This window comes from Notechis scutatus, chromosome 6, assembly GCF_049901735.1.
Source record: "Notechis scutatus isolate UNSWTSFEM ecotype Mainland chromosome 6, rNotScu1.2, whole genome shotgun sequence".
NCBI classification, from domain to species: Eukaryota; Metazoa; Chordata; class Lepidosauria; order Squamata; family Elapidae; genus Notechis; species Notechis scutatus.
This window is the reverse complement of record NC_142014.1, coordinates 1,418,879-1,434,456: the sequence shown is the minus strand read 5'-3', so window position 1 is coordinate 1,434,456 and position 15,578 is coordinate 1,418,879.

The window sequence follows — 15,578 nt, the reverse complement described above, 5'->3', positions numbered from 1 at the left end:
TTCAAGCAATAGAAGCTATATATTATAAGCAAACAGCAAAAGTGATGATAGATGGAGAATTTACAGACTCTATCAATATTAAAAAGGCACAAGACAAGGATGTCCACTATCCCCTTTGTTATTTGTATTGACTTTGGAAGTATTAAATAGAAATATTAGAGAGGATACAAATATAAAAGGAATGAAAGTTAAAAAGGAGGAATTTAAATTGCAAGCCTTTATGGACGATTTGGTCTTTATTCTGGAAGACCCTCTAGAGACAGCTTTAAAACTACTGGAAAAGATAGAGACGTATGGTGAGATGGCTGGCTTGAAAATAAATAAAGACAAAACAAAGATTCTGACAAAAAATATGTTATTAAGGCAAAGAGAAGAGTTGGCAGACTTATTGAAAATTCAAGTTACGAATAAAGTTAAATACTTGGGGATAATTTTGACGTCAAGATGTACTACACTGAAAGAGAATAATTATATTAAACTTAAACAGCAGATAGCATCTGACTTGAAAAAATGGGAAAATCTACAATTATCTTTGATAGGTAGAATCTCAACAATTAAAATGAATATTTTACCCAGAATTTTATATTTGTTTCAAACAATACCAATTAGGCTTGGTAAAGACTATTTTGATGAATTAAATAAAATGGTGTTGAAGTATATATGGCAAGGTAAGAAAGCGAGAATAAAACTAAAACTTTTACAGGATGCTAGAATTAGAGGAGGATTTGGCCTTCCTAATTGGGAGTTGTATTATCAAGCTGCAAATTTAATGTGGGTTAAAGAATGGATAACGTTAAGAAAGTCTAGATTACTGGCATTGGAAGGACATGATTTATTATTGGGTTGGCATGCTTTTTTATGGTATAAGGGAACTAAATCGCAGGGTTATTTCAGAAGGCACTATATACGGGAATCGTTATGGTTGAATTGGGAGAAAATTAAGAAACAATGTTATTTGAAAATTCCAGTTTGGTTATCAACTATTGAAGCTTTTTCCTATCCCATAATTTATAAGAAGGAACAAACAGTTAGATATGGGGAAATACTGGATGAAAAGGGTGAACTTAAAATGATGCAAAAGCTAGAAGAACAAGATATAAAGATGAATTGGTTTTCATATGCGCAAATACACTCAAGGTATCTTAAAGATTCTAAAACAGAAGGATTTTATGATAAATTGACTGATTTAGATGGGATTTTGACAGGTGCTGATGAAAAAGTGATTAAAAAACTATATAGTTATTTGTTGGAAATTAAATTAGAGGAAGAACAAGTCAAAGAAACAATGATTGTTTGGGGGAAGAACTTTGGATATGGGATTGATTTAGAAAAATGGCAAAAATTGTGGTCTCAAAATTATAAAATGACAATGTCAGTAGCATATAAAGAAAATTTGTATAAGATGTTTTACAGGTGGCATTTTCCCCCCGACAAGAATAGTAAGAATGTTCAAGAATAAATCCGAAAAGTGTTGGAAATGTCATCAGATCCCTGGCTCATATTACCATATGTGGTGGACTTGTGAGGAGGCCAGGAAATACTGGACTAGAATTCGCATATGGTTGGAAGAAATGACAAAAAAACATATAGATTTGAAACCAGAGATTTTTCTATTGGGAATCTTACCTGATACATTTAATAAAAACTTAAAGTATTTGATTGTAAATGTGTTAACAGCGGCTAGGATTGTATTTGCTAGAAATTGGAAGAGTGAGAAAATACCATTAGAGGAAGAAATTATTAAGAAAATATTGGAATGTGCTGAAATGAGTAGATTGACATTTGAAATTAGAGAACAAGAAGATAAACAATTCTATGAAGTTTGGGATCTTTTTATCAATGGTTAGATAAAACAATATAATAATAGAATATATATATATTTTGGTTTTGATAATATTTTTAGAATATTATATTAAGATAGATTTGGTATGATTTTACGATTTGTTATAAATTAACTAAATTATAGTTATCTCGCTTAAGCATGAATTAGTTAAATTATAGTCAAATGATTGTTTAATAAGGATATTAGGATATATAATTGTTGATTGATAATATGAGTTATTATGTAACATAATTATTATGATGACTATGAAATAGATGCACAAAAAGGAGTGATAAACCAACCGATACACTGTCTGTAAATTTATGAAGAATGATGATGTTCTTATGTTATGTTTTATGTTTTATGTGTTTTTATTTGTTGTTAAAATCAATAAAACTTTTATAAAAAAAAAACATGGAATTCTTGGTATAAGAAAAGAAATATACTTGGTATAGATACTTGGTATAAGGTTAAAGAAAAGGCAATACTTGTCAACTGGATAAGTTATGAAATTATGGAAGACGTGCGTATAATCATAAAGTATTTTGTGAAATTAAAGCATTAAAAGAACGAAGAAGGTACTGTAACACGTAATCACGTCAATGTTAGGGGGATAAAAAAATGTGTAACCATTGTTCAACTTTTGCTGCAAAATGTATATATGTATATGTTATGTCTCACCTGTGCCCACGAGGTGAGAGTCCAAGTTTCCAAAGGAATATAAACAAGCAGACAAGACCAGTAACGACAGGGTTAAATTCCTTTGGCTGGAGAAGTCCTTGGCAGTCTCCCACAAGCTGCCTGCCAAGTCCGATAATAAAGCCAGAACATAAATCACAGGCAAACGCCACACACAGAATTTGTCGAAGCTTCTATCCCAAATTAACAAATTGTCCCGAATGAGAATCCAGAGCTAACACGCCCCCTTTTATTCCCCGAGGGGCGTGTCAGTCTCTAATCTCAGTCCCTGATTTGTCCTTTCCTTCTGCGTTGCATCTCACGCCTATGCCTGCGTCTTTGCCTTGCATCAAACCAACATTCCTCAGTTTGATCCTCAGCCAGAGGCTCCGCTACGCTCTCCTGATTATCTGCCGACACCTGAGGTACAACCAGGGAGGAAGGTCCTGGGGAGGAAGGCAATTCCAAATCCTCCAGCAAAGCAGGCTCAAACCTCAGAGCCAAATCCTCCTCTTCCTCATGGCTCAAGTCTGTGTCCTCCAGCAAAGCAGCCTCAAACCTCAAGGCCAAATCCTCCTCTTCCTTATTGCTCAAGTCTGTGTCTTCTAACAGAGCAGGCTCAAACCTCCGAGTCACAACACTATCTCTCACCGCAGGGGCCCTTCCCCCGAGTCTGACGATCCGGATGCAGTTTCAATGGAAACTGTTCATGGAATCTCCGGATAAGGTCTGGGGCGTGAACCGTGGAAGCATCCACCCAGGAAAGAGCCTCCGGTTCATCCCCTAGCCTCTCGACGAAATATTGAAATCGTCCTTTCAGCCAGCGAGAATCCCGAATGCTGACCACCGTGTCGTCAGCAGCGGGATCATCGCCGGGTACAGATGGAGAAACCATACCAGTGGGGGATGGAGAGCACACGATGGGGCATCAGGAACCAGAAGGGAACAGTGGAAGACAGGATGAATGCGCATGGAGCGCGCTAGGGTGAGCCGATAAGCAACGGGATTGATGACCGCCTCGGAAGGGACCAATGGTCGGAAGGGACCGACCCCATCGGAAGGGACCAAAGAAGCGATGGTCCAACTTCTTGACCGGACGGTCGACCCGTAGATGCTTCGTGGATAACCACACCCTGTCTCCCACAGCCAACGGAGGCGTCGCCCGACGCGAACGATCCGCGAACCTTTTGTAGTCCGCCTTAGCTCGTTCCAATTGCTGTGAAACCAATTGGGGAACCGAATGCAGTTCCGAAAAAAAGTCCTGCGTCTCGAGAACCGGGGAATCCAAGATCGACAATGGGAAAAACCTCGGATGGAAACCCACATTTGCGTAAAAGGTGTCATGTGAGTGGAGGTGTGCTGAGAGTTATTGAAGGCAAACTCCGCCAAAGGGAGGTAAGTCACCCAATTGTTCTGTCGGTGGTTAACAAAACATCGTAAATATTGGACGAGGATGCCAACCACCTTCTCCGTCCCACCATCAGTGCGATTCTTCCATGTATTTTACCTGGAAATATAGAATAGCCTGACTGAAAAGGTCATACCCCTCCTAAGCACAATGTTGCACTGTGAATTCATTGGATACATCCATTTTCCGCTTCGACTTCATGGGGACCTTACCCTAACCCTAACCCTAACCCTAATCCCAACCCTAACCCTAACCCTAAACTTGAAATGCGATTCTTCCATGTATTTTACCTAGAAAGATAGAATAGGCTGACTGAAAAGGTCATACCTAAGCACAATGTTACACTGTGAATTCATTGCACAAATCCATTTTCCGCCTCGAGTTCATGGGGACCTAACCCTAACCCTAACCCTAATCCCAACCCTAACCCTAACACTAAACCTCGAATACGATTCTTCCATGTATTTTACCTGGAAAGATAGAATAGTCTGACTGAAAAGGTCATAGCCCTCCTAAGCACAATGTTGCACTGTGAATTCATTGCAGACATCCATTTTCCGCTTCGACTGCATGGGGACCTAAACCTAACCCTAACCCTAACCCTAACGCTAACCCTATCCCTCCTAAGCATAATGTTGTGCTGTGAATTCATTGGCGACATTCATTTTCTTCCTCGACTTCATGGGGCCCAACCCTAACCCTAACCCTAACCCTAACCCTAACCCTACCCATAAAACCTACCCTAAACCTATCCCTCCTAAGCATAATGTTGTGCTGTGAATTCATTGGCGACGTTCATTTTCCGCCTCGACTTCATGGGGACCTAACCCTAACCCTAACCCTAATCCCAACCCTAACACTAACACTAAACCTCGAATGCGATTCTTCCATGTATTTTACCTGGAAAAGTAGAATAGCCTGACTGAAAAGGTCATACCCCTCCTAAGCACAATGTTGCACTGTGGATTGATTGGAGACATCCATTTTCAGCTTCGACTTCATGGGGACCTAACCCTAACCCCAACCCCAACCCTAACCCTATCCCTCCTAAGCATAATGTTGCACTGTGAATTCATTGGCGACATTCATTTTCTTCCTCGACTTCATGGGGCCCAACCCTAACCATAACCCTAACCCTACCCCTAACCCCTACCCTAACCCTAACCCTCCTAAGGATAATGTTGCGCTGTGAATTCATTGGCATCGTTCATTTTCTGATTCGACTTCATGGGGACCTCACCCTAACCCTAATCCCAACCCTCACCCTAACACTAAACCTCGAATACGATTCTTCCATGTATTTTACCTGGAAAGATAGAATACCCTGACTGAAAAGGTCATACCCCTCCTAAGTACAGTGTTGCACTGTGAATTCACTGGAGACATCCATTTTCCGCTTCGACTTCATGGGGACCTAACCCTATCTCTAACCCTAACCCTAACCCTATCCCTCCTAAGCATAATGTTGCGCTGTGCATTCATTGGCGACGTTCATTTTCCGCCTCGACTTCATGGGGACCTAAACCTACCCTAACCCAAATCCCAACCCTAACCCTAACCCTAACCCTATCCCTCCTAAGCATAATGTTGTACTGTCAATTCATTGCAGACATCCATTTTCATCTTCGACTTCATGGGGACCTAACCTCACCCTAACCCTAACCCAAATCCTAACCCTAACCCTATCCCTCCTAAGCATAATGTTGTGCTGTGAATTCATTGGCGACCCTAACACTCAACCTTGAATATGATTCTTCCATGTATTTTACCTTGAAAGATAGAATAGTCTGACTGAAAAGGTCATAGCCCTCCTAAGCAAAATGTTGCACTGTGAATTCATTGCAGACATCCATTTTCCGCTTCGACTTCATGGGGACCTAACCCTAACCCTAAAGCTAACCCTATCCGTCCTAAGCATAATGTTGCGCTGTGCATTTATTGGCGACCTTCATTTTCTTCCTCAACTTCATGGGGCCCAACCCTAACCCTAACCCTAACCCCTACCCTAACCCTAACCCTCCTAAGCATAATGTTGCGCTGTGAATTCATTGGGATCATTCATTTTCTGATTCGACTTCATGGGGACCTAACCCTAACCCTAATCCCAACCCTAACACTAAACCTCGAATGCGATTCTTTCATGTATTTTACCTGGAAAGATAGAATAGCCTGACTGAGAAGGTCATACCCTCCTAAGCACAATGTTGCACTGTGAATTCATTGGATACATCCATTTTCCGCTTCGACTTCATGGGGACCTAACCTAACCCTAACCCTAATCCCAACCTAACCCTAACCTAATCCAAATCCCAACCAATAACCCTAACCCTAACCCTATCCCTCCTAAGCATAATATTGTACTGTCAATTCATTGCAGACATCCATTTTCATCTTCGACTTCATGGGGACCTTACCCTAACCCTAACCCTAACCCTAATCCCAACCCTAACCCTAACACTAAACGTTGAATGCGATTCTTCCATGTATTTTACCTGGAAAGATAGAATAGCCTGACTGAAAAGGTCATACCCCTCCTAAGCGCAATGTTGCGCTGTGAATTCATTGGCGACTTTCATTTTCCGCCTCGACTTCATGGGGACCTAAACCTACCTAACCCTAACCCAAATCTCAACCTAACCCTAACCCTAACCCTAACCTCCTAAGCATAATATTGTACTGTCAATTCATTGCAGACATCATTTCATCTTCACATGGGAATGTGATTCTACCCCTCCATGTATGTTTTTATCTGGACTTCAAGACTTATGGGGAATAACCTAACTGAATCCTAACCCTAACCCTAACCCTATCCCTCCTAAGCATAATGTTGTACTGTCAATTCATTGCAGACATCCATTTTCATCTTCGACTTCATGGGGACCTAAACCTACCCTAACCCTAACCCTAACCCTACCCTAACCCTAACCCTATCCCTCCTAAGCATAATGTTGCGTTGTGAATTCATTGGCGACATTCATTTTCTGCCTCGACTTCATGGGGACCCTAACCCTAATCCCAACCCTAACCCTAACACTGAACCTCGAATGTGATTCTTCCATGTATTTTACCTGGAAAGATAGAATAGCCTGACTGAAAAGGTCATACCCCTCCTAAGCACAATGTTGCACTGTGAATTCATTGGATACATCCATTTTCCCTTCGACTTCATGGGGACCTTACCCAACCCAAACCCTAACCCCAACCCTAACACAAAACGTTGAATGTGATTCTTCCATGTATTTTACCTGGAAAGATAGAATAGCCTGACTGAAAAGGTCATACCCCTCCTAAGCACAATGTTGCGATGTGAATTCATTGGCGACTTTCATTTTCCACCTCGACTTCATGGGGACCTAACCCTAACTTTAATCCCAACCCTAACCCTAACACTAAACCACGAATGTGATTCTTCCATGTATTTTACCTGGAAAGATAGAATAACCTGACTGAAAAGGTAATACCCCTACTGAACAAATGTTGCACTGTGAATTCATTGGAGACACACATTTTCCGTCGACTTCATGGGGACCCTAACCCTAACCCTAACCCTATCCCTCCTAAGCATAATGTTGCGCTGTGAATTCATTGGCGACGTTCGTTTTCCGCCTCGACTTCCTGGGGACCTAACCTAATGCGAACCCTAATCCTAACACTGAACCTCTCGATTCTTCCATGTATTTTACCTGGAAAGATAGAATAGGTCATACCCTCCTAAGCACAATGTTGCACTGTGAATTCATTGGAGACATCCATTTTCCACTTCGACTTCATGGGGATCTAACCCTAACCTAACCCTAACCTAACCCTAAACCACGAATGCGATTCTTCCATGTATTTTACCTGGAAAGATAGAATAGCCTGACTGAAAAGGTCATACCCCTCCTAAGCACAATGTTGCACTGTGAATTCATTGGCAATGTTCATTTTCCACCTCGACTTCATGGGGACCTAACCCTAACCCTAATCCCAACCCTAACCCTAACACTAAACCACGAATGCGATTCTTCCATGTATTTTACCTGGAAAGATAGAATAGCCTGACTGAAAAGGTCATACCCCTCCTAAGCAAAATGTTGCACTGTGAATTCATTGCAGACATCCATTTTCCGCTTCGACTTCATGGGGATCTAACCTAACCCTAACCCTACCCCTACCCTAACCCCTACCCTAACCCTATCCCTCCTAAGCATAATGTTGCGCTGTGAATTCATTGGCGACATTCATTTTCTGCCTCGACTTCATGGGGACCTAAGCCTAACCCTAATCCCAACCCTAACCCTAACCCTAACCCTATCCCTCCTAAGCATAATGTTGTGCTGTCAATTCATTGCAGACATCCATTTTCCGGTTCGACTTCATGGGGGACCTCTAATCCCAACCCTAACCCTAACCATAATTGTTCCATGTATTTTACCTAAGCCTGACTGAAAAGGTCATACCCCTCCTAAGCATAATGTTGCGCTGTGAATTCATTGGCGACGTTCATTTTCCGCCTCGACTTCATGGGGACCTAACCCTAACCCTAATCCCAACCCTAACCCTAACACTAAACCTCGAATACGATTCTTCCATGTATTTTACCTGGAAAGATAGAATAGCCTGACTGAAAAGGTCATACCCCTCCTAAGCAAAATGTTGCACTGTGAATTCATTTCAGACATCCATTTTCCGCTTCGACTTCATGGGGACCTAGCCCTATCTCTAACCCTAACCCTAACCCTATCCCTCCTAAGCATAATGTTGCGCTGTGCATTCATTAGCGACGTTCATTTTTCCGCCTCGACTTCATGGGGACCTAAACCTACCCTAACCCTAACCCAAATCCCAACCCTAACCCTAACCCTAACCCTATCCCTCCTAAGCATAATGTTGTACTGTCAATTCATTGCAGACATCCATTTTCATCTTCGACTTCATGGGGACCTAACCCTCACCCTAAGCCTAACCCAAATCCTAACCCTAACCCTATCCCTCCTAAGCATAATGTTGTGCTGTGAATTCATTAGCGACGTTCATTTTCCGTCTCGACTTCATGGGGACCTAACCCTAACCCTAATTCCAAGCCTTAACCCTAACACTAAACCTTGAATATGATTCTTCCATGTATTTTACCTGGAAAGATAGAATAGTCTGACTGAAAAGGTCATAGCCCTCCTAAGCAAAATGTTGCACTGTGAATTCATTGCAGACATCCATTTTCCGCTTCGACTTCATGGGGACCTAACCTAACCCTAACGCTAACCCTATCCGTCCTAAGCATAATGTTGCGCTGTGCATTTATTGGCGACATTCATTTTCTTCCTCAACTTCATGGGGCCCAACCCTAACCCTACCCTAACCCCTACCTAACCCTAACCCTCCTAAGCATAATGTTGTGCTGTGAATTCATTGGGATCATTCATTTTCTGATTCGACTTCATGGGGACCTAACCCTAACCCTAATCCCAACCCTAACACTAACACTAAACCTCGAATGCGATTCTTTCATGTATTTTACCTGGAAAGATAGAATAGCCTGACTGAGAAGGTCATACCCTCCTAAGCACAATGTTGCACTGTGAATTCATTGGATACATCCATTTTCCGCTTCGACTTCATGGGGACCTAACCCTAACCCTAACCCTAATCCCAACCCTAACCCTAACACTAAACCTCGAATGCGATTCTTTCATGTATTTTACCTGGAAAGATAGAATAGTCTGACTGAAAAGGTCATACCCCTCCTAAGCACAATGTTGCACTGTGAATTCATTGGAGACATCCATTTTCTGCTTTGACTTCATGGGGACCTAACCCTAACCCTAACCCTAACCCTAACCCTAACCCTAACCCAACCCTAACCTCTAACCCTAACCCTAACCCTAACCTCCTAAGCATAATGTTGCGTTGTGAATTCATTGGCGACATTCATTTTCTGCCTCGACTTCATGGGGCCCAACCCTAACCCTAACCCTAATCCCAACCCTAACCCTAACACTAAACCTCGAATGCGATTCTTCCATGTATTTTACCTGAAAATATAGAATAGCCTGACTGAAAAGGTCATACCCCTCCTAAGCAAAATGTTGCACTGTGAATTCATTGGATACATCCATTTTCCCCTTCGACTTCATGGGGACCTTACCCTAACCCTAACCCTAACCCTAATCCCAACCCTAACCCTAACACTAAACGTTGAATGCGATTCTTCCATGTATTTTACCTGGAAAGATAGAATAGCCTGACTGAAAAGGTCATACCTCTCCTAAGCACAATGTTGCACTGTGAATTCATTGGCGACATTCATTTTCTGCCTCGACTTCATGGGGCCCAACCCTAACTTTAATCCCAACCCTAACCCTAACACTAAACCACGAATGTGATTCTTCCATGTATTTTACCTGGAAAGATAGAATAACCTGACTGAAAAGGTAATACCCCTCCTAAACAAAATGTTGCACTTTGAATTCATTGGAGACATCCATTTTCCACCTCGACTTCATGGGGACCTAACCCTAACCCTAACCCTAACCCTATCCCTCCTAAGTATAACGTTGCGCTGTGAATTCATTGGCGACGTTCGTTTTCCGCTCCACGACTTCCTGGGGACCTAACCCTAACCCTAATCCCAACCCTAACCCTAACACTAAACCTCGAATGCGATTCTTCCATGTATTTTACCTGGAAATATAGAATAGCCTGACTGAAAAGGTCATACCCCTCCTAAGCACAATGTTGCACTGTGAATTCATTGGAGACATCCATTTTCTGCTTCGACTTCATGGGGACCTAACCCTAACCCTAATCCCAACCCTAACCCTAAACCACGAATGCGATTCTTCCATGTATTTTACCTGGAAAGATAGAATAGCCTGACTGAAAAGGTCATACCCCTCCTAAGCACAATGTTGCACTGTGAATTCATTGGAGACATCCATTTTCCGCTTCGACTTCATGGGGATCTAACCCTAACCCTAACCCTAACCTTAACCCTAAACCTCGAATGCGATTCTTCCATGTATTTTACCTGGAAAGATAGAATAGCCTGACTGAAAAGGTCATACCCCTCCTAAGCACAATGTTGCACTGTGAATTCATTGGAGACATCCATTTTCCGCTTCGACTTCATGGGGATCTAACCCTAACCCTAACCTTAACCCTAACCCTATCCCTCCTAAGCATAATGTTGCGCTGTGAATTCATTGGCGATGTTCATTTTCCGCCTCGACTTCATGGGGACCTAAACCCTACCCTAATCCCAACCCAACCCTAACCCTAACCCTATCCCTCCTAAGCATAATGTTGTGCTGTCAATTCATTGCAGACATCCATTTTCTGCTTCGACTTCATGGGGACCTAACCCTCACCCTAAGCCTAACCCTATCCCTCCTAAGCATAATGTTGTGCTGTGAATTCATTGGCGATGTTCATTTTCCGTCTCGACTTCATGGGGACCTAACCCTAACCCTAATCCCAACCCTAACCCTAACACTAAACCCTCGAATACGATTCTTCCATGCATTTTACCTGGAAAGATAGAATAGCCTGACTGAAAAGGTCATACCCCTCCTAAGCAAAATGTTGCACTGTGAATTCATTGCAGACATCCATTTTCCGCTTCGACTTCATGGGGACCTAACCCTATCTCTAACCCTAACCCTATCCCTCCTAAGCATAATGTTGCGCTGTGCATTCATTAGCGACGTTCTTTTTCCGCCTCGACTTCATGGGGACCTAAACCTACCCTAACCCTAACCCAAATCCCAACCCTAACCCTAACCCTAACCCTATCCCTCCTAAGCATAATGTGCTGTCAATTCATTGCAGACATCCATTTTCATCTTTGACTTCATGGGGACCTAACCCTCACCCTAAGCCTAACCCAAATCCTAACCCTAACCCTATCCCTCCTAAGCATAATGTTGTGCTGTGAATTCATTGGCGACGTTCATTTTCCGTCTCGACTTCATGGGGACCCAACCCTAACCCTTATCCCAACCCTAACCCTAACACTAAACCTTGAATATGATTCTTCCATGTATTTTACCTGGAAAGATAGAATAGTCTGACTGAAAAGGTCATAGCCCTCCTAAGCAAAATGTTGCACTGTGAATTCATTTCAGACATCAATTTTCCGCTTCGACTTCATGGGGACCTAACCCTAACCCTAACCCTAACCCTAACCCTATCCATCCTAAGCATAATGTTGCGCTGTGCATTTATTGGCGACATTCATTTTCTTCCTCAACTTCATGGGGCCCAACCCTAACCCACCCCTAACCCCTACCCTAACCCTAACCCTCCTAAGCATAATGTTGCGCTGTGAATTCATTGGGATCATTCATTTTCTGATTCGACTTCATGGGGACCTAACCCTAACCCTAATCCCAACCCTAACACTAACACTAAACCTCGAATGCGATTCTTTCATGTATTTTACCTGGAAAGATAGAATAGCCTGACTGACAAGGTCATACCCCTCCTAAGCACAATGTTGCACTGTGAATTCATTGGAGACATCCATTTTCTGCTTTGACATCATGGGGACCTAACCCTAACCCTAACCCTATCCCTCCTAAGCATAATGTTGCGCTGTGAATTTATTGGCGACATCCATTTTTCGCTTCGACTTCATGGGGACCTAACCCTAACCCTAACCCTAACGCTAACCCTATCCCTCCTAAGCATAATGTTGCACTGTGCATTCATTGGCGACGTTCATTTTCCGCCTCGACTTCATGGGGACCTAAACCTACCCTAACCCTAACCCAAATCCCAACCCTAACCCTATCCCTCCTAAGCATAATGTTGTGCTGTGAATTCATTGGCGACATTCATTTTCTTCCTCGACTTCATGGGGCCCAACCCTAACCCTAACCCTAACCCTATCCCTCCTAAGCATAATGTTGTGCTGTCAATTCATTGCAGACATCCATTTTCTGCTTCGACTTCATGGGGACCTAACCCTCACCCTAAGCCTAACCCTATCCCTCCTAAGCATAATGTTGTGCTGTGAATTCATTGGTGACGTTCATTTTCCGTCTCGACTTCATGGGGCCCAACCCTAACCCTAACCCTAACCCTACCCATAAAACCTACCCTAAACCTATCCCTCCTAAGCATAATGTTGTGCTGTGAATTGATTGGCGACGTTCATTTTTCGCCTCGACTTCATGGGGACCTAACCCTAACCCTAACCCTAATCCCAACCCTAACCCTAACACTAAACCTCGAATGCGATTCTTCCATGTATTTTACCTGGAAAAGTAGAATAGCCTGACTGAAAAGGTCATACCCTCCTAAGCACAATGTTGCACTGTGGATTCATTGGAGACATCCATTTTCAGCTTCGACTTCATGTGGACCTAACCCTAACCCTAACCCCAACCCCAACCCTAACCCTATCCCTCCTAAGCATAATGTTGTGCTGTGAATTCTTTGGCGACGTTCATTTTCCGTCTCGACTTCATGGGGACCTAACCCTAACCCTAATCCCAACCCTAACACTAAACCTTGAATATGATTCTTCCATGTATTTTACCTGGAAAGATATTATAGTCTGACTGAAAAGGTCATAGCCCTCCTAAGCAAAATGTTGCACTGTGAATTCATTGCAGACATCCATTTTCCGCTTCGACTTCATGGGGACCTAACCTAACCCTAAAGCTAACCCTATCTGTCCTAAGCATAATGTTGCGCTGTGCATTTATTGGCGACATTCATTTTCTTCCTCAACTTCATGGGGCCCAACCCTAACCCTAACCCCTACCCTAACCCTAACCCTCCTAAGCATAATGTTGCGCTGTGAATTCATTGGAATCATTCATTTTCTGATTCGACTTCATGGGGACCTAACCCTAACCCTAATCCCAACCCTAACACTAACACTAAACCTCGAATGCGATTCTTTCATGTATTTTACCTGGAAAGATAGAAGAGCCTGACTGAGAAGGTCATAACCCTCCTAAGCACAATGTTGCACTGTGAATTCATTGGATACATCCATTTTCCGCTTCGACTTCATGGGGACCTAACCCTAACCCTAACCCTAATCCCAACCGTAACCCTAACACTAAACCTCGAATGCGATTCTTCCATGTATTTTACCTGGAAAGATAGAATAGTCTGACTGAAAAGGTCATACCCCTCCTAAGCACAATGTTGCACTGTGAATTCATTGGAGACATCCATTTTCTGCTTTGACTTCATGGGGACCTAACCCTAACCCTAACCCTACCCCTACCCCTAACCCCTACCCTAACCCTATCCCTCCTAAGCATAATGTTGCGTTGTGAATTCATTGGCGACATTCATTTTCTGCCTCGACTTCATGGGGCCCAACCCTAACCCTAACCCTAATCCCAACCCTAACCCTAACACTAAACCTCGAATGCGATTCTTCCAGATATTTTACCTGGAAATATAGAATAGCCTGACTGAAAAGGTCGTACCCCTCCTAAGCAAAATGTTGCACTGTGAATTCATTGGATACATCCATTTTCCGCCTCGACTTCATGGGGACCTAAACCTACCCTAACCCTAACCCAAATCCCAACCCTAACCCTAACCCTATCCCTCCGAAGCATAATGTTGTACTGTCAATTCATTGCAGACATCCATTTTCATCTTCGACTTCATGGGGACCTAACCCTCACCCTAAGCCTAACCCAAATCCTAACCCTAACCCTATACTCATTTTCTTTCTATACTCATTTTCTTCCTCGACTTCATGGGGCCCAACCCTAACCATAACCCTAACCCTACCCCTAACCCCTACCCTAACCCTAACCCTCCTAAGCATAATGTTGCGCTGTGAATTCATTGGCATCGTTCATTTTCTGATTCGACTTCATGGGGACCTCACCCTAACCCTAACCCTAATCCCAACCCTAACCCTAACACTAAACCTCGAATACGATTCTTCCATGTATTTTACCTGGAAAGATAGAATACCCTGACTGAAAAGGTCATACCCCTCCTAAGTACAATGTTGCACTGTGAATTCATTGGAGACATCCATTTTCCGCTTCGACTTCATGGGGACCTAACCCTATCTCTAACCCTAACCTAACCCTATCCCTCCTAAGCATAATGTTGCGCTGTGCATTCATTAGCGACGTTCATTTTCCGCCTCGACTTCATGGGGACCTAAACCTACCTAACCTAACCCAAATCCCAACCCTAACCTAACCCTATCCCTCCTAAGCATAATGTTGTACTGTCAATTCATTGCAGACATCCATTTTCATCTTCGACTTCATGGGGACCTAACCCTAACCCTAATCCCAACCCTAACCCTAAACCACGAATGCGATTCTTCCATGTATTTTACCTGGAAAGATAGAATAGCCTGACTGAAAAGGTCATACCCCTCCTAAACACAATGTTGCACTGTGAATTCATTGGAGACATCCATTTTCCGCTTCGACTTCATGGGGATCTAACCCTAACCCTAACCTTAACCCTAACCCTATCCCTCCTAAGCATAATGTTGCGCTGTGAATTCATTGGCGACGTTCATTTTCCGCCTCGACTTCATGGGGACCTAACCCTACCCTAATCCCAACCCTAACCCTAACCCTAAACCTATCCCTCCTAAGCATAATGTTGTGCTGTCAATTCATTGCAGACATCCATTTTCTGCTTCGACTTCATGGGGACCTAAGCCTCACCCTAAGCCTAACCCTATCC